Source organism: Osmia bicornis, unplaced genomic scaffold (genome assembly GCF_907164935.1).
Source record: "Osmia bicornis bicornis unplaced genomic scaffold, iOsmBic2.1, whole genome shotgun sequence".
NCBI lineage: Eukaryota > Metazoa > Arthropoda > Insecta > Hymenoptera > Megachilidae > Osmia > Osmia bicornis.
Window position 1 is genome coordinate 351,293 of NW_025791318.1, and position 24,362 is coordinate 375,654.

The following is a 24,362-nucleotide window of genomic DNA, read 5'->3' on the forward strand; positions in this document are numbered from 1 at the left end:
TATCGCAGTATCGTTTGTTTATTAACCTTGTTTATTGTTTATTGTTTATTGTATGTTCACGGTATTATCAGTATTACACTTTGCATTTCTTTCTTTTTCTACTTTTTTTATACGTTTTATATTTTATATACGTCTTTATGTTTATATTCTTCTTTCTGCATTTTTATACGTTTTTATATTTGTATATACGTTTTTATATTTTATATTTTATATTTATATTGAAATTACATCATACCTATCATATCATGATTTTATCATATATGCTGTTATATTCTATCATATTACTACCTATATTTATGGTAGGTAGGCTATATCACTTCTGTGCCCCCGTACTGTATCTTATACTACTATGATTATATTATATTATATTATAACACACCCAGTACTCATATTATACTTATATTGCTATATTACATCATATTGATTTTATATTATGCCTGATCTTTGTCCTGATCATCCTCGCTGTCCCCTTATTACTATTAGGTGTCACTTAGGTGTTATTGAGCAATGGCATGTTATGGATTTAGTTTGGGGATGTACCTAACTTTAACTCATATAAATTCTTTGGTACATTTATTATCTTGCGGCCTGTGATTGCATGATCCACATTTTACTAATTGTTACTACTATAGCTTCAAGTTCTGCTTTTGCTTCATTATTATGCCTTAGACGATTACTTTATTTGCTATTCTCATGGTAATTAATGCTTTTTTCCTGGTAGGGGATTCACATGCCCTGCTTGATGGGTCCGGGCAATTCTACCATCTTGTTATCTACGGCTTGCTTAATTGCTTAATCGGAGATTACATTGTGGATAAGTATTAATGCAGCTAAGATGCTTTGGCCTCAGGCTTAAGTCTTGTTACCCTGCGCCGGAGTTATTGTTGTTGACGTATTGATTTGTTGGGGTGGGTGGGTGATACGATTGAGGTAATAATTGGGGTTAATGCTCCTATGCTGCCCATACTATCATTTTCAGTCATAGGTTGTCTCTCCTTAAATTTCACTAAGTATACTTTGTATCATTAATGATTCCCTAAGGATTCTCTCTCCCGTGCACGTGGTTGCGGGCTGTGGCTCTGTAATTCCTTCTCCTCCTATTCTACTATGTATCCTAATTCTCAATAATTTACTATTTGCTACTTATTCTATCCTTTATCTCTGCTATATATCTTATATGTTGAAGTTTGCTCTCTTGATGCTTCTCGCTCATTTAGTTGTTCATCTTATTGCTCAACATGTACAGGCGCTGTTTGTCTTTTATCCTTTTGCTTATCTATTTTGATCAATGCGATTTATTTAATTAATACGATTTATTCTAATTAGCTTGGTGGTTAATTTGTGATTCGTGTGATGAAATATTACAATTTGCTGTAATTACAGGTTCCACTGCCTTTCCGTTTATGATATGAAGGATTTTGGTATCCTACAATTTTCCTTTTGAAGTGGGTCATCTTTGTGGCTTATCTTGATTGTTCCTGCTGTTCTACTACTGGGTGACGGGTTGCCTATTGCCATACTACTTTTCATGGTTGAATGCTTGGTAGATTGCTAATTAATTAGTTGTTGTTACTCACCTTACCTGGGTCTTACCTTATCTTGAATCTTATGAGGACTAACTTCTTGTTGCTGAGCAGCCTGCTCGTTCAATATTCGGGTTGGACGATTGGGTATAGATATGGATTCGGGAGCCCAGAAATGTAAATAATTCTATGACAAAGCTGGTAATGTTTTTACTGTATTTATTGTTATTAATTGTTGCGGTTACAGAGGTAACACTCTTTTTCTCTCTTACTTGGTCGATCATGTGTTGGTAGTAATATTCGGTAACATGATGGTATTAAATTTGGGCAGGGCGTAAGACTAGATGTTGGGGGCCTCGTCTGCCTTTATGGTGCGTTGAGCTATTTGATTTAATGGTTTCAGGTGTTGGGGAATTCAAACATAGAGGGAGATGATGGCTTAAACTTGGCTTCCTCTAGACATCAGGATGAGTTACGCTTGTCTGCGGCGGACCCGACGACGGGATGGTACAAGGTTACCGAGTTCCCTTGCGCGTCCATACTCTCTTTCTTCTTCAAAATGTCAGACAAATATGCTAAATAATGGGGTTCGCCTGTTTCATCTAGAATACAGTCTATCAAAGTTTCAGGATAAATACTCCTACTTCCATAATTACGCGTGTGCGTTTCAGCGGCCCATCGCTCACAGTGGAACACGGTGTGCTCTGCATCGTCTATTACGGGGGGATTGCAGAACCAACAGTATGGGGTGCTGCTGCGTTTTAATCCCATATAGCAACAGTGAGGAGAAACACCCATGATTGGTTTAAAACTTGGGTTAAGTAATAATTCAGATGTAATGGCCCACTCCTTTTACCCACTTCTCTATATTGGGGATCAAGCGGCGAGTCCATGCGCCATGGCGTGCATTGTTCCAGTTGGTGTTGACAGGTGGCATAAGTTTCTCTTTTCACGGCCCTACATACTCGTTATGTTCATCTACAGTTTCGGCTTCAAAACCAAAACAGCCTGCTACGCACGTGCACAACCAGGTGCCAGGGACAGACAGCCGGTTATGACTGTCAGGGCGTCGTGCGATGCAGTTCGATCGGAACGGGCAACACGTATTAAGCCGAGTTTTGGGTTGGCATGAGAAGGCGTGTCATGTTTTTATATTTTAGGGCTTCGTGCCACACTGGGGCGGCGTATAGCACGATCGATTCCATAAACGCGATATACTATAGTATGCGAGGATTATATCCCCCTCCGCGAAGGTTTGGTAAAAGCCATGACAAATGCTGGGCTACCTTGGTGGCCTCTATCGGGTGACCCTTGTCAAATGGCTACGGAATGTTCGGTTGTTATTGACTAACAAGCCTAAGTACCGAATTGAGGATATGGTCTTTATTACGGACGATTCGTGTTGCAGGAGCAGACCGGGCGGTATCTGCGACCCGGTCAGGAGGATGGCTCGGTTTTATGAGTTGCTAGGGTTAATCCGTTTTGGAGGTACCATGCACCGAGTCTTTCGAGAGTGCCTCTTCGGCTATTTCGCGTATCTCGTTTAGGTTGCTATAATTATCAAGCAAGGTCGTCCGCGAAGGCGATGGTAGTCACGTTACGGAGGTAATATAACTTCCAGTATCGATCGTAAGCTAATTCCCTAGGAGGGTCCTAGAACTGATCCCTGCGGACACCAGCGAAACCTCTTGCTCTATCCACGAGCCAGCGGGATAGTGGTGCCTATGAATCGGTTGCTGAGGTAATTTTGCAGCATTGCTATTAACAGGGGAGGAAGTTGCGGACGGCGGCTGCTAATATTATATTCTCCCAGCGGACAGTGTTAAATGCGTTTTTTTACATCTAAACCTATCAGTAGCAATGATTCCCAAAAATTACGGGCACGGTCCCATTCGGTAATTACTACTTTCATTGCTTGCATGGTTGATCGCTTTTGCGAAAACCCGTATTGCCGAGGGGATAAATCTCCGGAATTTTTAACAGCCTCTTCCAGAAGTTCGCGTAGGGCATATTCAAAACCCTTGCCGAGATTTGATAGCATGCAGAGGGGACGCAGGTCTGAATATGAATTGAAGGGCTTCCCGGGCTTGGGAATGAGGACCAATCGGCCAACCTTCCAGGAATCTGGGAAATATCCTAGCCGATAGCATGCGTTAAATAAATCGCGTACCCATTCAGGGGCAAATTTCAATATTGGACGAAGGGCCTCCCCGGTTATTCCGTCGCGTCCGGGTGCTTTCCCTCGGGATACCTTGGCAAGGGCTGCGGCTGCATCACGGGCGCTGAATGGGAAAGGTATACGAGGATCCTGGACTGCGTCGGGAAACGGTCCCGCGAATTGTTGGGCAGGGCGTGTACTAGTTGTTGCTTCCGGTTGGTTTATTGAATGAGGGATGGGTAAGCCTGTAAAGGCGGGCTGGCCTGGGTTGTAGTAGCTGGGGCCGGGCTGGGGGCTAAGCGACCGCTTTGGGCGGGTGGGGGACGGATTGACCCCTGGCTGGCCTGGCATTATGGGCTGCGGGCTGGGGTGGTGGTGGGGTGGGTGAATGGCTAAACTCGGCTGTGGGTGCTGCGGGGGGATTAGTCACGAATAACTGAGACACGGCGGATCGAATTCAGTTTCATTCAAACGCATCAGAGGGGTCTCCCTTTTATCGATTCTTACTCTCTGTATATGGTTTTCCCCATGGATCGCGAGCTACTTCATTTATCATCTCGGTCCACGAGGCATCTTTGCCTTGACGGATTGCTTTGACCAGCGCGCGACGATTCGGATACCATGTTCTTGGTGTAATGGGTGTCCTGGATTTATTAATATATTACTACTACTGTTCGACATACGGGTGACGGTACGACGCCATTTTTGCTGCGACCTCGCGGCGTTTCAATCTTAGTTTTGATATTCTTTATTCCACCAGGTCACGTACCTTCGCTTCCTGGTGGAATTGGTTGGATTTTGGTATTCGCGCCGTGTCATACCACGATTCTAGTTCTGCGATGGCGGCATCTATACTAGCGGTATTATCAAATACGAAAATTGGTTGTTCGCGAATCCAGAGTTCAGTTTCCGGTGGAAGGGACAGATTGCTCTTAATTATTGAAATCCACGCTTCTTTGTCGGGAGGGCCATACTGTGTATTCCAGGCTGAATTCATTGAGGAGGACTCGAGGTGTTTGTCGCGGAAAAACCGATGTAATAGATAGTTGTGATACAGAACCGGTGTATTATGCTGGACACGAATGAGTTCTTTAGACGAGATCTTAAGGTACGACTACACGCCATTGAATCATCCGCGATTGTTGGTGTTTCTGACGAATGAGGGGCCTACCCTTTGCACTAGTATTACGGGTATTAGACCCGTCTGCTCGAAGACGCGAAGCAATCTATAACCCGCGCGCATCGGTACGATCCGAACCCCATTGTACTGAGCGCGCGTTAAAATCCACGGATATTATTATGGGCTTGCGTGGACGACGTGATTCCGGTGTTAAGCCATCTAATTGACCTTCGTATGTGGCCATGGTTAGGGAGGGTGAAAAGTAGCAGCCTAGCACTACAAAATCGCGGGTTTCTAAACCAATACAGCCGTCGGAGGCGTGTATTCTCACGTTACCTATACCCAGTTCGGCTGACGACGGTGTTCGCTGCACATACCAATGCTTAGGGTTCCGCTTGGGTCGGGTGGCCATTCTGGCAGGGGGCGATATGGCTCACTGATCACTACGATGTCGGCACGGTAGTCGTGTACGGCCTGCCATAGGACGTCTTGCGCTGCGCGCGAATGGTTTAAAATTTGCCTGCGGATGTGAAGGCGGACATGCTGTTGTTGCTTCCTGTCAATTGAATTGGGATATTAATTTGAGGGATGTGGTGGGTCATTGCATAGTATGCTACTCTATATTTATTCTTTTATATTTATTCTCTTGTTTATACTCTGCGTTTATTAACTATGTAGACTTGATGTGGCTATTCTTTAAGTAACTCAAGCGATTAATGCCTTACCTGATATGGGGCAAGAATTTCTAAATTCTCTAGGACAGTTTTTTTTCTTTTTGTGTCTCTGCTGTTTCTCACTTCTCTTGGTTCCTTTCCTTTCGGTAGATCTTCAGTATCTCCCTTGTGGTCTCTGTTCGGCATTAATTATATAAGTATTTCGTAATTGAGGTTCATGAGATTATTTCACTAGTATTCAACCTGGCTGTATGAGCAATTCTACTGCGACATGGGGGAATGTTATAGGTGGGGACTCAACGGTGCGACTGTATTTGTTGCTAGCTATGGGTTTTATCTGCTACTCTCAATGGTTGGGGGATATTAAACGTTCCTTTCGCCAATATACTACTTTAGCAAATCCAGGGCTGTGTAATGTAATCAATTCGACTTAATTTCTGCTAAGGTTTTGCGATCTTTCTCTAACGATGGTTACACGACGAGAAAGCTGCCTAGTTTTACAAGATGGACGAATGGGCAGTCAATCTCTCTCTGGTATGGGATTGGCCGGCGTGCTCGCATCGGGCTATAGTGGGAGAATCGGGCGTAACAAATGGGAATGCTGCATAAACGGGACTCAGGTTCCTGTTTTACACCCTTAGCAACTGATGGCGCGTTCTGGGTTATCAGCCTAATTGTAGGCTTACTTCTTCCCACCTTGTAATATGACTGCATTTATTAGTGGAGGCTATGAATTGAACTGCTCATGTCTGATAACGGCATACCCTCCTACCGACAACTTATATTCGATCTGATTTGATTCATCCAAATTAACGGTATGATTGTGAATCGAGGGTGGAGGTTTAGATAAATATGTGTCTACTTGTACTTTGATTGTGTGTTGGACGTTTATTGACGCACGATACATTTGTTTTATTTAATATTGATATTCGCACGCCACTCTTAGCCACTCTTGTTGGCTGCTGTAACTTCCTTAATGAACTTGCCATCATTATAGATTGGAATGGTTTATGTTCCCTGCGACCCTCTATGCAGTGGCCCTATTATCACAATACTCGATCTGAAAGTCTTATGGGTTAATTAATTATTAATTAATCATGCAACAACTACACTTACATTGTGCTGTTATTGCCTAGTCGCTTTTGGTATCGGCTTATGATCGTCTAAATCGGCCTGTCGACATTTGTCTTACTAACGTTATGATTGATGTTTAAATATTAATTAGGTTTTAGGCACCTACATCCTTGTTTCGATCTGTAGGAATTATACACTGCGCTTTTTGCGGATACTTCAAGCATTACAATCCTTAATTAACTGCCCGGCTGATTGTCCCCCGTTTGTCCTCAGACTACCTGTCAGCTGTACTGAATAGGGTCGGGGGTTCGAGTGCAACGGTGGTGGTAGGGTTTTTATAGTTTTTACACTGCGATTGCTTGATAACTCTCAGCTACCCTTAGATGTTGGTATATATTTCCTGTATTTATAGCGGCACCCTCTTTATACGTCGGTACCCGCTGTTATCCATTATCGTTGTTTATACTTACATGATTTGAAGTCGGAGCATGGTGGCTCTAGATTGAGACTTCATAACCCTTTGGTCCAACATAGGGCACTAAAACTGTCCTTATTAGCTTTTTTGGTATAGTTTCATTACTACTGTCCGATATAAATTATGGGATATGTTTGTTCCTTATCATACACACCATCATATTTTCTTCCTGAACTATCTCATTAATTATGGACCCAATTCTTTCTTTGTACGTTTCTTTCTTTCTTCCTCATAAGATGAACATACACTATTTATTTGCTCAATCATCATACCTTGCTGTACAGCCTTTTCCAGGTTGTCGCTGAAAATGGATATTTGAATGATTCTGCCTCTCTTGACACGCAGGGTCCCCCTTACGATTTGGTGTGACGTCGCGCCGGCTCTTTTGACTTCTTTTCGCTCAGTATATTTATAATTATCCCCTTTAGTGGGTGTGTATGCTGCAATAGTTGCCCTGTTTCTTGGATTCCATGTTGCTGCGGGCGAGCTAGTTCTCTCTACTATGTGTTGATGATCCTCTTGCTGCATCCAGATGCTGGCTGTAATTTATGTAGCTAATATTGCTTTCAAAGACTGGTTCGTTGTTACTCACCTTATAATTACTGCTTTTTACTCCGAATCAATTAGCTTCGTTGCTTCTACTTGAATGATCCTGTGTTAATATTAGTATGGGTACTTGCAGGTTTTCGTGTAACATTTGTTTCTGGGATTAATGCATTATCGCCTAGTGGATTGCGGTGCATCTTACACCTGTAACTACTTTCTTCAGCTGATAAGTTGGGTGGGTTCGGGCTGAGATGTTTCTGGTTACATTCTCTGTATCTTGTGATCGTTCTGCGAGGTGTTTGGACGTTGGGACCGCTTGGCCTGAAATCCAATAAAACTATTTGGTTATTTGGTTAACTTAACCTATTTCAAATAAACCTTTCCCTGATGATATAATGTTTTCCTGCTCTCTCTATTAAGTTGTTCGTGTATTTGAGGTTGGCCATGCGCTTTGTTAATTAGTTGACATGCGTTTGTTAATTAGTTGACTAATTGCCCTGATAGGGTTAGGGCTTCTAACAGCAGTAAACTTATGTATGATGGTTCGCTTGAAGGGGCGCCTTCGTTCATGGCTGGGGCAATGGAAGCGCGCTCTGGTAGCTGTTTCTGGCGTTACAATTCGACTTCGACCTATTCGATTAATCTCGATGTGACAGCCTGAGATCCGGTTTGATCGATTGCTCGGGTTCCGGCCTTGCGGACCTGGTCTCTTATCTTTTACGCGTTAAGTATGCATCAATGTAATCTGCTATAACTGCACGATGGCATGGAATAAGTGTTCGCCATACTAATAGGTGCAGATTTTGCGTAGAACTCGCACTCTCCTTCTTCCGGTCATGCATTTCGATTTTTAGATTTTTAGATTTTTAGATTTTCATATTCTCAAATTTTGACTTCGATTACTAACATTAATTGCTATTTTATTTTGCTCAGGTGATACAGCTAAGGCGGGTGACTCCTATGCCCGTGCTGCCTGATGTTTTGTTCTGCTAGACGCATATTTATGATTATTTCGGCTACACCATATGAGAGGGCTGTGCAATTTCGTATTTGATTATTGATGGTGGCGAAAGGAATCGGTGATGGGATGGGCTCTGACACTGTACCTGCACGACCTGCGCGACTTTCTTGTGACTTCTGTCTCACCCTTCACGATGCGTATGCTGTAATCCACGGTGGTATATGGTTGGGAATCATTCACTTAGAAACTACATCTTTTGGCTTTATATAAGTTTATACTTTACTTTACTTTATTTAGCAGTCATCCTCTTATTACTATCGATTATGTCTATCATAAGGGTAGTATTACTATTCTAATATCTTAAGACTAACAAATAACATCTAAATTTAAGATTAAGGTTTAAGCGGTGATATTAGTTTCTAACATGTTAAATATTAAAAATTTGAATGAACATTAAACATATGGATTGATTACTTACTTCTAGATTATTACTTAAACTTATATTAATGATGTATTATTGGAATTGATGGGGGTATGATGAATGCGGATACGTGGTGGGATATTGGGGCGGGTGGGCTGGCGGAAACTGATAACTGTATTGGTGCTGGTGTTGATGTGTGGGGTTGCACGATGGATGCTGGCAACAGGAATGCGATTGATGCATGAATGAATGAGGCGGTTGATAATGATGCTGCTCGTAACAGGCTGGTTGGTGACCGGAGGGATATGGAGCATGATGATGGTAGCTTGGTGGGGGCTGCTGGATTCGGCGGCTGTGAATTCATTCCAGCTGAATTTATCCCCATTAAGGGAGGTGGCGGCGCGCTGCCTGCTGGTGGCACATAATGATATCGTGTCTGCCTGGCCTGCCGTGATCGGAGTGGTGCAGGGCGAACCCATCGAAACGGGTTGCGTCGACGGGTGGAGGCTTGGCTTAGATGGACGACTGCGGTTGCGTGGCGCATCGTTTCTCTCTGGATTCGTTCCACGCGAGCTGACACCGCCCTCTCCACTGATTTGGAGATTACGGTGTCTGATACTGCAATAAATCAGAGTATTCTTGCAACTGCACTTGATGGAGATGGGTTTGGGCTTCCGGCAGGGGGAAATGGCTTGAGTGTACTTACATTCGGGTTTACCAAAATTCTTCCTTGACCCTGGTCGGTCGTAGGTGTCGAGCAGGAGGGCCCGGCGGTTGTGTCTCCGGTGGTGCTGGCTCTCCTTGACTCGGTGATCGCTGGCAGAAGATCGGCCTTCATGGAGTCCATTGTAAGTCGCGGGTTGATGGCTGATGGCACTGGATTGGTGACCGGACTGCAGACCTGTCGATTATACACTTTGTATTTTATAATTTTGCATCTTTGCCTATATTATGTTCTGTATTATTATTCTCTATTCATTCGCTAAATATCATTTATACACCTTTCTTACTATTTGCTATGCACTATTCAGTTATCTATTTATCTAGTTACTTATCTAATGCTTTATTTATTTACTTATTCACTAACTCACTTATTCATTATTTCATTACCTTCATTATTCGTTATTCGCTATTTTCTACCAATCTAATGTTTAATATTTAACTTGCGGCAGCGAAATAAATGCGTGCCACTTCACTTTCTTTCCCACTTGCGCTTGCACCTTGACAAATTGATATTGGCGAACTTACCCTTTGTTCTATCCTTCTTGCTTTCGGCACACGCCTGCTTGGGACGAGCTTCCACTGTCGATTATTGCAGACGGCCGTAGCGTACTTCGTGTCTTCTCTGATAACGATTATATTGATAAATTGGTTGGTCGTACATGGGACGGGAGGAGTGAATCGGATGGCTGATCGATTGATTGTTCGGCCCACTGTTTTTTAGATAGCACTGGACTTGTTCGCTGATTAGGAGAGTGGGGGGAATGTTGGATGGAAGTTTTGATGATCTGAAGGCATGACTTGTTACTTGCTTACCCTTTCGGATTAGCGGTGGAACTGTTTAGATTTAATTTGACTCTGCGCGTTTAACGAGGTGCACCAGACGAATGAACTGTGTGAATGACTCTCCTGGCAAGATGTCGCGCTTCCTTCGTGGCGAAGTGGGGGAAGGATTTCGGCTAAGCCGGCTGGTGACTGGAGGATTCTGCGTTGCGGCTCATGTCGGTCTAGGCGCCTTGCTGCACGGTTGCGCAGGCCCGCGGGTCATACGGATGGGGTGGGGCGGGAGCCGACTGATCGGAGGTGAATCCATCCCTCCCTCCTCTCTTACTTGCACCTATGGCAATCATGTTTTGTGCGTATGCATGGCTTGTGGCTGTATAGATGGTTGCGATCTATGATAAATAAGGAATATTCAATTGGCTACTGCTACTGCTTTATACTGTAATTAACGTATCTTTGATTTTCGAATCCGATTCTGGTTTTCGGTTTTGATTGATTCAGATCTGGCTCGTTTCTATTAATCTCGATTGTGTTGAATCAGGTTTTGATCTCGATTTTGATCTGATTCGGACTTGCTCCTGATTCTGACTTGCTTTTGAGTTTGATTATGACCTGGTTTCGATTTGATTTTGGCTCTAGTTTCGATTTCGGTTTCAATTATGGTTTCGGGTGTTGATTTCGCATTTTATTTGTAATTCTGGTATTGATTTTGAGTTTGATCTTAACTTTAATCATACTCGATTTCGGTGCTACCTTGATCTTGCTGTGGAGTTGACTTTGATTTCGATTATGCTTTGATTCTGTCTCTGATTTATTCTATCCATTCGATTTATTCTATTTATCTTACATTACTTTAACTTCATCTTGATCTCGAAAATTTAAACTCGATTTAATTTTATCTTAGCTCTCGAAGTTCTGGCTTAACTTTTATTTCTTTATGCCGCCCGGTATGCTGACACATTGATACTTTGCAGCTGTGCGCGGGCCGACATTGTGTGAGCTGTCGTGCTGTTCATCGAAGAATGGCTTTTTTGGCTGTCGACAACATAATTGCCTAACTTTCTCTCGCAATATAATCTATAATTTAGAACTTCACTTCTCTTGCTTTTACTTGTTTGCTATAATTGTGTGACGTGTGTTATTATTATTGTATGGACGTTGTATATCAAATAGTGTGTCCATAATATATTTTGTACATTGAGCTTTTTTCGCTTGCTCGAATTGCTCGATCTTAATTGCAGGGCTTTGGATTTAGTACTCCAGGATATGATCTTAATGGTGTGAGCAAAATTTGGAAAGGATAATTCTGAATTTATAATTTTCGGATTCCGGGGCTAGTAATTGTACGACTCAGCTGCGAAGTTACATTTAATGTCAGTTACTCCCGGTCTATGATCATGCTTATACTGCTGTTATACCTATCTCACACGTTTCCATGCGTTTCTGTCATTACTTGCTGCTGTGATTCTGTGCGACCATGATAGATGTTTAGGCTTGCCTATCTATTCTTAATTTCTATATTAATTATGATTTGATCCTGACCCTTGTCCTGACCTCCATTCGTAAATTCGGTCTCGATCTCTACCTACATTTCGATTTAATTCTGGTTCTTATTTTTATCCCATTTCGGTTTCCGATCGGGATTCCGATTATGGCTCATATCTATTTGAGTTATTTTGGTCTCGGGCGGAAGCGTAACTGGCTTCGATCCCGATTTTGATTGTGGTTCACATTCCAAATTCAGCTGTGATCCGATTTAGATTCTGAATCTGAGTTTTGATGCAACTTGGCTTTTATGTTGGCCTGATGCACCCCGAACATGACTACGACTTTGATCATTTTACTTTACGTCATTCTATATTGATTGGACTCTGACTTAATCATGATCTCGATTTGATGATTCGGCTCAATTGATTTAGTTGTTTCATACGGATTTTAGGAATTCACTTATTGTTTCTATTTTTTTTAAGGTGGCGTGATGTTGGTTGTGGTCGTGTGCGTAACAGTATTATGTGTGTTTCGCACGGTCACTGAACGCAGATTCACGAGGCTATGCTATACTGGCTCTTATGCCATGTTTGGTGGCCTCTTATTTATTTTCCTTCCCTATTCTAAATGATACTATCACTTAGCTGATGTGCTGATTGGTACGGTCTGGTCAATGATCTCACGCATTCAGGTTGGCCGGAATGAATTGTTTCGCGTCACCCGGTATTTCCTATTCTGTTATTCTGACGTAGTATGGTTCGTATTACTGCAATGATATGCGATAATCTGAGAGATTATTATGCACGTCAGTGCTGCGCCGGGTCTTTACATTTGCCTTCTCTGATCCCTCTCGTTGTTATTTCGGCTTTTTCCCCCCCTTTTCTTTGCCTCTTTACCTAGTTTGGTATCATTATCCTTTTTTACGAACCAAACTGGTACCCCGCATATCAATCTATATATGTCTTCCGCCTCTGATTTTCTTATTGCAGCTATTATATAATGTAGTTTGTATGCAGATAGACATTTTTATGCCACTTCAATTTAGATTCTTTATTTCTCCTTGGTGTTTTCGATCATTACTCTCATCTTCCCGATTATATCCTTATCTTGTTGTTAGAGGCTCTGTCAGACGCTTGTCTTCCAGCTGCATTTCAATTTAAATCTATTACCGATAGGCTGGCAAACTTTAGTTGATTGGCGAATGGGTGTTTTGTTATTTCAGTGCCCAGTGTCCCTGTCCTTAGATTTTGGTCGCCCCGGTATTTGACTTGATGATTCCACGGGCATCTGGTCGTTGGCTGTGGTTGGCGGGTCGTATTTCACTCATCCCTATTGATAAGACGTTTTCTGCTTTGTTTGGCCGGACCGTTGCCCTTGAATTGGCGACGCTGCCTCGTGGCGAGAGGTGGTTGAGATTTATGACATCTAAGTCTTTCTGGACTGCACGACTGGCTCAGCCTTGTTGGGGATTTAAGAACTTGTGTGCTGGTGCGCACGTGTTTTCATTCTGCTGGCTTAACGTGCCACGGGATTGAAGCATTCATGAGGAGTGTTTGCGAACAATCACGGGTACCTGTTGAGGGGACCCGGATGCTTAGTCTGACCCTAACAGGAATTACACGTGCATTATTATATTATTATATTAATGTATATTTCTGCGCTGTACTTGCGGGAATGGTTTTTTTCTTTAAGCGTTGAATAAGGGAACGTGATTGGTGAAAGTAGGATGTTCGGGGATGGACGGTGGGGGGGAGGGGAGGGGAGAGGTGATGAGGCGCAATGGAACTTGACTCCCGCAATAGAATTGACTTTCGTATTCTTATTGATTCGGTAATTAATTATGGTCGTCCTGTCTCTGTTTTTAGCGTGGAACAAGGGCTTGATTATGAAGGTGCGAATGTTGAGCGGATATGCACACATGTTTGTTAATTAACTGTGGATTGCGGTGGCTATTAAGCCATTTAGCAGACTATCGTTTATCGAACGGCTTAATGCATCATTCGGGTATTATCTGATCATGCTAGGAGTTGTAGCCTTAAATTAATTTCTCTGAAAACCCTGTTGGTGTAAGTATACTGCGTCTCTAATGTAGTGGGTGAGAATATTTGACGACTTAAATGCCATTATAATGTTATGACATAATTTAATTTTACACATTTTATACATAATGTATTGGGAGCTTATAGTACTTGACTTGGCTTACCTGGTATATTATGTGTAATTTTGCACTGGCCTATTTATAGATTCAAGGTGGTGAAGGGTCGGTCAGTGCTGTTATGGGAGATTGCGTATATATAGGTGGGAAATATTTATTTCTCTGCCTCATGCACTCGATGGAATGTTTACTCCTCCCGCATGTTGCTGGATCAGTGTTTCCATCCTCTGCTTAAGCATATCTCAATACGACAAGCTGGTGTGTCTGGCCGTGTGCTGCAACACGTTACTCTCCTGAATATAAATCTTGCTTGGCCGCACTCCTCGTTGTAGCTATTGGTTGCTGCCATCTAACGGTGGCGGCAGACTTTAAAGTTGGTGATTCTTAATGGGCGAGGACGCGGCCTTTTCTTTCTTTAAAATATGAAGAAGGGTGGTTCTTAATATTCTCACAGCGCAAGTTCAATTAACTCTGATACTCAAGTTAATTCAGGTTGTCTGATTGTTACCATTTCTTCTTAATATTACGTGCTGTTCGTATTCACGTTGCATGACCTGCTATGTTCACTGTTTGATTGTCGCGTCCTCTAGCCAAATTTTGTCTTGTTAATTCTGCATTTTCTTGATTAGGATTTGTAAGGATGTGCAGACGGGGATGGGGTGATACAGTGGATGGGGGAGTCGATACATTTCCGTTATATTTATAGGATATATAGTGGGGCGGCTACCGTTTAAATTAATTAATATTAATTATATTTGGATACATTAACAGTAGCCGCATAATAATTTGGGGCGGCATAATGAATATGATGGGCTATGATAGCTTACGTAATTATATTTCTTAATTGCCGGGTGTTACCCTTGTACTACTGTTGAAGTCCCGCTCCGGTCTTAATCTCTTGATGCTGATTATGGAATACTTGATTTATTGTTCAATGGTAATGCTGGTTTGGTGGTATTGCGTGGCAAACCATCTACATGAGGTACACTATGAATGGACGGTCTCATCGGTCGCTGAATTGCGATACGTAATATATATGCTAGATGTCGCGTCGTGTTGATTGATGCTTTGTTACCCTGATATGGAAACATATTTGGTTATTTATGCTTTTGAAAGAAATGATTCTTCCGGCATTCGTTGTTTATTCATTATTACTAGACTAATATCACTGAAACGATCAATTGGATTTATATACTCTGTGCTTGCATTCCTAGGATCGAACTGGTTTCTATCTCATCAACAGAATCATCGACTATGTATGTTTGGTATCTTGTTTGGCATCTGTCAGATGCTTGTTTATTATTGAAATGTAATTGACTCTATTTAGATTAAGTTAACTACTAAATCTTTGCTATAACAAGTCAGTTCAATTTATAATAAAATGATTAATCATACCCTTGAGGGGTTTAACTGTGGTGCTTTCTGTATTAGAAGACCTGGGCGTTGCTGTTATGCTATGTTTGTCATATTGATTCATAGACATTTCATAATCTGGCATTCATTAATTCGGTTCCGCGTGATTCTGTATGTATAGGCGACGTGTTTTTCACTACACATCTTACTATTTGGTAGTCTAAAGAATGAGTGCAGCTTTGGCTGTATGTGTGCTCTGCTGAAGCCATTATTGCTCTGCACACTCTAGTTGATTGCCTCGCTTTCTCCTGACAATTGTACCCGAATAACTAATTAACTACATATTTGCTTATTACTTAGGGTGATACAGTCAATGCAGTTTTGTATGACTGATTCAACTCTGGTGCTTGATTGTCACCTAATAATTGCTGTTACTCTCTAATTACTTTTGCTCTTACTGGAATAGGCGACGTTATTACTCCTCGGGCCAATTGCATTGTGGCATAGCTTCATTCATGTTTATCTGCTATTTACTGTGTACTATCTACTACAACAGGGATGGTTTTGGCTGTTAAAGTGCTGATGGCGCGAGGATCTGTCTAGTTTATATAGTTTATCATTTAAACGTTAGTCTAAATACCCTATTTCTTGAATTACTTCTACAATATACAGTAGCATGGTGTCAATTAAACTAAACTACACAGATTGCATTTGATTCATTTGATCTAACTTATTTGCGTTTGCTTACCTCGTTCTATTTAGGTGTCATATAATAATCAGCCCTTTTGCATTTGCATTCTACATGACCGCCTATCATTCGCCGTCTACCATTACAATCTAACTCCTTACCTCAATGTTTGTAAGGAATGGGTAATTTATTAAAATCTTACGGTTATTTTAACGAACCGCTTCCTGTATGTTTTTTATTTTATTGCATTACACTTCATATTCATATTCCCTTATTCTTCGCGGTGTGTCGCACTACGTTGCGTTGCACTGCGTTGCATTGCAGTGTTTTTTGCGTTACAGTGTTCTAACCGCTGGATGCTGGCAATAGCCTTCATTTATTATTTATGTCTTATTATCTATCTTATTCTTTCTTAATATCTTTAATTAACCACTTATTGTCCTGTCGTTCATTCTCTCATTCTCTCTTCATTCTGAACTGGACTGATTAAGTAATTGATGTGGATTGAACTTATTTTAATCTTCATGATGGTACTGATGGTGCGGAGGGTTGTGGCTGGTATTCATTATGTTTTCCCTCCTTCAATTTATATTGTGCTTTAGAAGTGCCGAGTCATCGCTGTTTATCGCTATTTGGTCATTTCATTATCGCCTTCTGATCCTATTTGCCTGTATGTCCTGATATTCCTTGGACATTTCTTGGTATTCTCTTTCTTCTTTATATTCTTTAATTCAGCTCATGCACGACGCTCTATGGTAATGTAGGGTTCTTTCTGATGATGTGACGGCATACTGTTCCTGTAAATTAATGGCCATATCATCAGGATGGGCTATTCTGTTATTTTATAGTATATTATTATCCTACCCTTTCTTCTTTCTTTCTTTTTCAGTTGTAGTTCAGCTCCTAACTGATATCTGCCTCTTTTAACAAGCCCATGCATACTTGTTACATCTGGTGGTCCTAACACTTAGAATTATGTTTCTGTAAATAATTGTCATCCGTCATCTCATCTCTGAAGTACATGTTACATGACTATACCTACTTTATGTTTATATTACTCATTTTCTTATTGCTTTGCATCCGTTTTTTATCTGTATTTTAATTGTTTGGATGATCAACTTTCTTGGCGGGCTTGCATGATTCATGACTGATCGATTATAAGTATTGATTTATGTATTTTATGTATTTTATATGTTTTATATATTTTATATTATATATATCTTACACGTTTATTGTTAAATTGTTGAATCCATCCCTCCTCGACTTTGTACATCCTTGCCGGGCTGTGGCCTTTCGAGGTCCTGATGACTTTCCGTGCGGGAGTGTGGCGGGGGGGAGTTCGGGGTGAATTCAATTCATTCATTCCTCTACACGGTTGGTAGTATGATGTTTTAAATTTGCGATTTCTTGACTGCTTTGTCGTTGTTTTGTTTTACTTATTAATTCATTATTACTTATTGTTTATTTATTACTTATTATCTATTATTATTCACTGTGCCGGGCTCACATCCTATTCCTTCCCTGCCAACTAACTTGAATCTTGATTGACTTGATTTATTTATTTCTTGTATTTTATTTATCCCGTTAATTAATAGCAGTTTATACTATTCAATGGTGTGTTTGGTTGGTTGTATGAGGTTTGCTTGACTGTATGTGTTGTCTGTTTTATCTTGATTCTGATTTTGATCTTATTCATTTTGGCTTATTTGGTTGAGGGTCTCATGATTATTGTTCTTCTGGTTTGTTTATTCGGCCTTTCTTTCCTTGACAATCGGCAGTTGTTTTTCCTTTATTTTTCTATTATTATTTTCGGTACTTTCGCGCAGTTTATTGTCGGCACCGCGATAATGTGCCTGCGCAATTGTGCCTGCACCCCACGCAATCTGCGGGTTTATATGGGTTACTTCTTCATAATTGTATTTTAATCTGGCTTAATCTAGCTTTATGGTAGGTTCACTTTCTTTATAATTTATATTCAAATTATGTTTATATTTATATTCATGTCGATATTCATATTTATATTATTTAGTCCATAAATGATTTACATAATAAAATATATCGCAGCTTGACATCAGTTCATGGGCAATGGATTTATTTTGACCTCGGCCCGTCTTGAAATTCAACTTGTGCTTTTGTCTGGTATAATTACCTATATCTTTCGCGAATAAGCGTCGTATATCAGACCTATTTTTGATGGTAAGCTTGATGATAAGCATGATTCCTGGGATTGTACGGCTGCATGATGGAAAGGCCTATAGTCGGTAACTGTTTAGCGGATAACTGGCGCGTGATAGGTGACCACTGTGCGATTGATAATTTGTGTGCCGACAGTCGTTACGGAATGAACGGCCGAGTATCGTATGGTAGATGGTATATCTGCGGATGGTACATCTTTGGTGCTGCGTAGGTGCCGACTAGGGATAGCTTTGTGGCTTATCTTCGAGCAGTATTGCGAGCTTTGCTTTACTTACGATGCGTTTTGCTAACATTACCTCTCATATGTACTTTTACTTCCGGTTTCATTGTGGTGATTTATTGAAAGTTTGTGAGCATTTTCGCTTTTCGCTTTTTTAATATTTATGTACTTTGTAATTAATTGTTAATTGATTAATTGATGGTTTGACGGTTAATTTGATGATGGCTGATGGTTTTGTGGTATGAACTGGGGAATTTTATAAACGTTTGGTATCTATATTTTTTAGGGTTATGGTTACGTTCTTACTTTACCTTTCCCCGGTTTCCTATCTTAGTTGAACATGATAATGGCCATCGGTCATCTGTGATGTGATGTGGTACGAAGTGATAAGGGATAAGTTTCAATTAAGCTAAATCAATTGAACTTTCTAATTTGAACGTGCGGACGTGATTGCCGTGACAGTGCGTGTTTCAGTATGCCTACATTGAGACGCGTTGCAGTGTATTTGTTAAGTGGTACTATTATTTGCTGGTTTTATGCATTATATTATATATATATTATATACAATTACTATATTATTATATTATATTATTATATCATGTTCATATTTGTATTGTATGTTATCATATTTATATCCTTATATTTTCTATTTTATTTATTTTTATGGTTAGGTTAATATTATGCTTACTACATTCAATCTTCAATCTTCAATCTTCAATCTACAATACACGTTTAGGTTACAATCAATTTATGATCAATTTAGATATTGAATGTATTATATACTATATTATATTATTATATTATTATCCCAGACCATGGATTGCATCCGGTTATTTGAGTTGTATTAGTGTATTAAGCCATACTTAGTTAGCACTATGCGCTAGATTGTATTGTAGTGTATTATATATTATTATTATATAATTAACTTCTTATCTTATATTTATTATTATAATTGAGTAAATAGTGTACAGGGGACTCACAGTGGCATATGGCATAATGTATTGAATTGCATTAAAATGACGTGGATTCTGATTATAATATGTGCTTGTTTATTCACCGTACTACTGTGATTATATATTCTATGTTCTATATGCTCTATATTCTTTCATTCTTGCTTTATTTTATTCCTTTTGGGTCATTCTGACATGCTTCAGGAACTCTCTCTCCACCTATATGTCAGGATTCGTGTTTGTAATTCGCTCACTGCTCATTTGTAGCCTTCGTACCCCTTCAGGACAATGTTCTGCATGTTATGGCTAGCGTTAATTCCAGTACAGCTGTGACGGATGATGGATTTGTGAGATTTGAATATTTACTGTACTTTATGCAATCTTTTGTACCTTATCCTATCTTACTTGCAATTCTAATTTTGATTCTGATTTGGAAAGTGTTAGTTTAGTATTAGTTGTTATGGTGGGTGCTCAGAGAGGCATAAGCTGCAGTAGTCTTTTCTTTCTTGCTGATACAATGTCTTTATTGTTTTCTATGCATCTGTACACAGGTACACATATGCATACCGGTTCCTCAAATTCTCGGAAATTACTGATTTTCTGGACCGTGGATCTCATTTGAACTTCCTATAACAATGTCTGGGTTGGTTTGGTACTCATATGTGTTCCATATGTTTCTCTATTAATCGGGAATAAAAGGGGTCTTAATGGAATTGTATTATTTAAATTGACTATATATGAGGAGTTTAATTAGCTATCTACATTAGTATACTTTATTAAACTTGTTAACTTAATTACATTTGGCAGGTTTGCTACATATATAATACATTACGTTCACAATAAATTTGATCTATTTTCTTCATATCAGAGATTAGTTTTCTTCTACTTCATATTTGGGTTCGTAAATTACAGTCGTATGTGATGTTTATTATTTGATTAGTTCTGTTCAAACACGCGCTGTATTACACTGATTTACATTGATTTACTTATCTGTATCAGTATTAACTTAAATTTAATATCATACTCGGAGCGGTATGATAATTCAGTAACAATATACGCAATTTTAAACTATTTACATTGATTTGATTTGCTCCATGTTTTAGGCTGATATACGTCTCATGTTGCTTCTCATATTATGACAGATGGGTATTTCTTCTCCGATTTTCTTCTCCCTGATTAATTGCTACGTTGCTCCACTTTATTGGCTGGCGTAAAGGTTCCCTGCAAACAGATTAATATTATTGTTCACGGTTTAATATTAACATCTCACTTTATGATGGTAATAGTCTATCTCTTCCTATTATGTCATCTTATTCATGTTATAGGATATATATGTGCCTTTATTTATTGATGATTTGCTAAAGATAATTAATAATGTAATAATTTAATTATTGTTCATTGCCTGCATGGTGAAGATTTGATTGTTCGTCACCATCTTTGCTTGTTAATCAAGTTGGGGTCCCGGTTGTGGGTAACGTTCCTGCAAGCAGACTTGAGTAGTTTCAATGGTTTGAACAGTAATTTCAACTGTTAATGTTACATTAGGCTCACCATCTATTTTTTCTTTTTCTTTTTGCTTTTATTTTTAGCCGATCTTCCCCTTTTGAAGATGGTGCTTTTCCCATTAATTGACAGGATAGAATATATTATGTATTGTATACGATTGGTGTTAGCACCATTAATGGGCCTGTTCAAGCTTTATGTAGCTCGTCTTCTAAGCACATTTGTTCATTGCAGGGTTGTTGGTCACACGTAGCACAGTTTGATCACAATCTTGATGGACTTTAATTTATACTATTTTGGTTGTCTTGGGTACTGGACCTCGCAGAGGGATTCCAGCTTCGCTGGCTCGAGCAATTCATATGAGCTCTCAGTTCAATTCTTATTATCTATTATCTGTAATTCATCTTGATAATTTAATAGATGATTATAAGGAATTCCTCACCGCACGCATTCATTCATTACATACATGCATTTACTATTATGCTACTGGCGACCCTTTCTTTCTTCATGGTGATCTTGTATCTTCAATGTGGTGATGCATGTGTCTACTGTGCATCAGAATCTGCTTGTTTCTGGTTATGTTTTATTGCCTTTAGTGCTGACAATAATTATCAGCGTTTGTGTTTACCTCACTCTTAGGACTGGTATCTGCTATCTGTTGTGCTATATCTTTTTCTTTATTTACATTCTTTATATCCTTGGTTTACATTCCATTTTCATTTTTAATTGTATTGGTGTGTTGGTACTAAATGTTAAAACTCTTTACTGTTTACTATTCATTTCATTTCCTGCTGATTGGTGTTGGCCGTATGTTTGACGTTCCAGCTTTAGAGTTTTGTTGGTTATATGCTTGGCTTGCCTTTTATGCCGAGTTTCACATGTGCTCGCTTGCTTACTCTGGTACTATGCCATCCTATGTTCCGCTCACATGTTCGCATGTTCTTAAATGTGTTCTCAAATGTTCTCTATGTGTGTGTGTGTGTGTTGTGTGTGTGTATATCTGTATATATGTTTATATTTATATATTATTTATTTATTCATTACTTGCTTACTTGTTTGTTATTACTGATTATTACTGTTACCTGTTACTGTTTCTTTCTTTCCTATTTTAACGGTTTCTTATCTGTTCTTTTTTACTTTTCATTAATTGCATTGTTGCACTGGATGCATATATATGTTGATTCCTTTGTTGTATTTGTGAATCTGTTATTTAGTTATGTTTAATAATCATCATGTTCAATTATGCTTGCATTCATCTGTCATCTTCATGGTCCGTCTATGGGTCCACCTATCCCTGGGCTTCATGGGCTCATGGATATTATTCATTATTCATCATTTATCATTTTATTATTATTATTATTATTATTTTGTTGCTTTATGCTCATGCTTATCATGAGCGTGTGAGTGTTTAAGCGTTTGTGCACGTGAGTGTAAAGTGTGTATGGACAAGTACATCGAGGATTGCAGCCTACGAAAGATATGGCACGGCCAACTGGGAAGTGGATGTCCCAGTTCCTGGCCGTGTTGAAGAGCAAGCCCTGCTGAAGCAGGTGAACACATGGCGCGACCACCCGTTGAGCAGGAGCTCCGGTTCCTGGTCGTGGCCGAAGAGAAAGCTCCTGACCTCGCTTTGCAGGCTGGTGAAGACATGGCGCGATCACCCGTTGAGCAGGAGCTCCGGTTCCTGGTCGTGGCCGAAGAGAAAGCTATCCTGACCTCGCTACGGCAGGCTGGTGAAGAGAAGGCACAGTCAGTGCGGGTTGGTGTGATCCCTGAGGATATCCCCCCGTTGCTGACCGTTGCCGATGGCGCGATCACCCGTCGAGCGGACGTGCTCCGGTTCCTGGTCGGGTCGAAGAGCAAGCCCTGACCTCGCATTTGCAGGCTGGTGAATGGATGGCGCGACCACCCGTCGAGTTGGTATCCTCCGGTTCCTGGTCGTGGCCGAAGAGCAAGCCCTGACCTCGCATTCGCAGGCTGGTGAATGGATGGCGCGATCACCCGTCGAGTTGAGTGTATCCTCCGGTTCCTGGTCGTGGCCGAAGAGAAAGCTTCCTGACCTCGCTACGGCAGGCTGGTGAATGGATGGCGCGATCACCCGTCGAGTTGAGTGTATCCTCCGGTTCCTGGTCGTGGCCGAAGAGAAAGCTTTCCTGACCTCGCTACGGCAGGCTGGTGAAGAGAAGGCACAGTCAGTGCGGGTTGGTGTGATCCCTGAGGATATCCCCCCGTTGCTGACCGTTGCCGATGGCGCGATCACCCGTCGAGCGGACGTGCTCCGGTTCCTGGTCGGGTCGAAGAGCAAGCCCTGACCTCGCATTTGCAGGCTGGTGAATGGATGGCGCGACCACCCGTCGAGTTGGGTATCCTCCGGTTCCTGGTCGTGGCCGAAGAAAAAGCTTCCTGACCTCGCTGCGGCAGGCTGGTGAATGGATGGCGCGATCACCCGTCGAGTTGAGTGTATCCTCCGGTTCCTGGTCGTGGCCGAAGAGAAAGCTATCCTGACCTCGCTACGGCAGGCTGGTGAAGAGAAGGCACAGTCAGTGCGGGTTGGTGTGATCCCTGAGGATATCCCCCCGTTGCTGACCGTTGCCGATGGCGCGATCACCCGTCGAGCGGACGTGCTCCGGTTCCTGGTCGGGTCGAAGAGCAAGCCCTGACCTCGCATTTGCAGGCTGGTGAATGGATGGCGCGACCACCCGTCGAGTTGAGTGTATCCTCCGGTTCCTGGTCGTGGCCGAAGAAAAATCCTGTGCTTTATCGTACAGGTTGAAAATATCCTACCGCTTGATCGGAGGTGTAACGGCGTGGATCCTCAATCCCTTATAGCTTGATTGTGCGCATGGCGGATGAGGGTGGACGAAAGCGTCGATGTAAGCTAGGGAGCCGAAGCGCCGTTGCAGCTATCGTTGGTTCATGTTATATCCCCAAAGGATGAAACGGTTCTGGCGGCCTACGTTAGGGGAGAGGTTTTTAGTGGGTAGTGTATCAGGCCGCGGATGCCCCTTCTGGGCGCCGCTAGGTCGCCCCTTCTGGGCTGTGACCTTATTTTTGAGCCCACCCTTTAGGGTAGGGCTGTCAGGTTGCCCCTTCTGGGTTGCCTCTTTGGGTTTGCCCTCACCAATGGGCGCCAGGCCCCCCTTCAGGGGATACGAGTCCCACACTGCCCGGGCCCTCACCAGCCGAATAGAGTGAATGGGGGACAACCCGCGCGTGCATAAAGGCATTTTCCTCTTCTAAAAAATAAAAAAAAAAAAAAAAAAAAAAAAAAAAAAAAAAAAAAGGTTAGGTTAGGTTAGGTTAGGTTAGGGTTAGGTTAGGTTAGGTTAGTTAGGTGCGGGGCGTCTTAGGAGT

At 41.2% G+C, this 24,362-nt stretch overlaps 1 long non-coding RNA gene across 1 annotated transcript; it reads right to left on the minus strand.

Annotated features, from left to right (window-relative positions):
• Window positions 1-16,903: 16,903 nt before the first annotated feature.
• On the minus strand, window positions 16,904-17,419 carry LOC123988983. Its single transcript, XR_006830370.1, has 3 exons — window positions 17,365-17,419; window positions 17,004-17,120; window positions 16,904-16,936 (listed from the first exon to the last, which is right to left on the minus strand). It is a non-coding gene; the product is annotated as an uncharacterized LOC123988983 (long non-coding RNA).
• Between the last annotated feature and the right edge of the window lie 6,943 nt (window positions 17,420-24,362).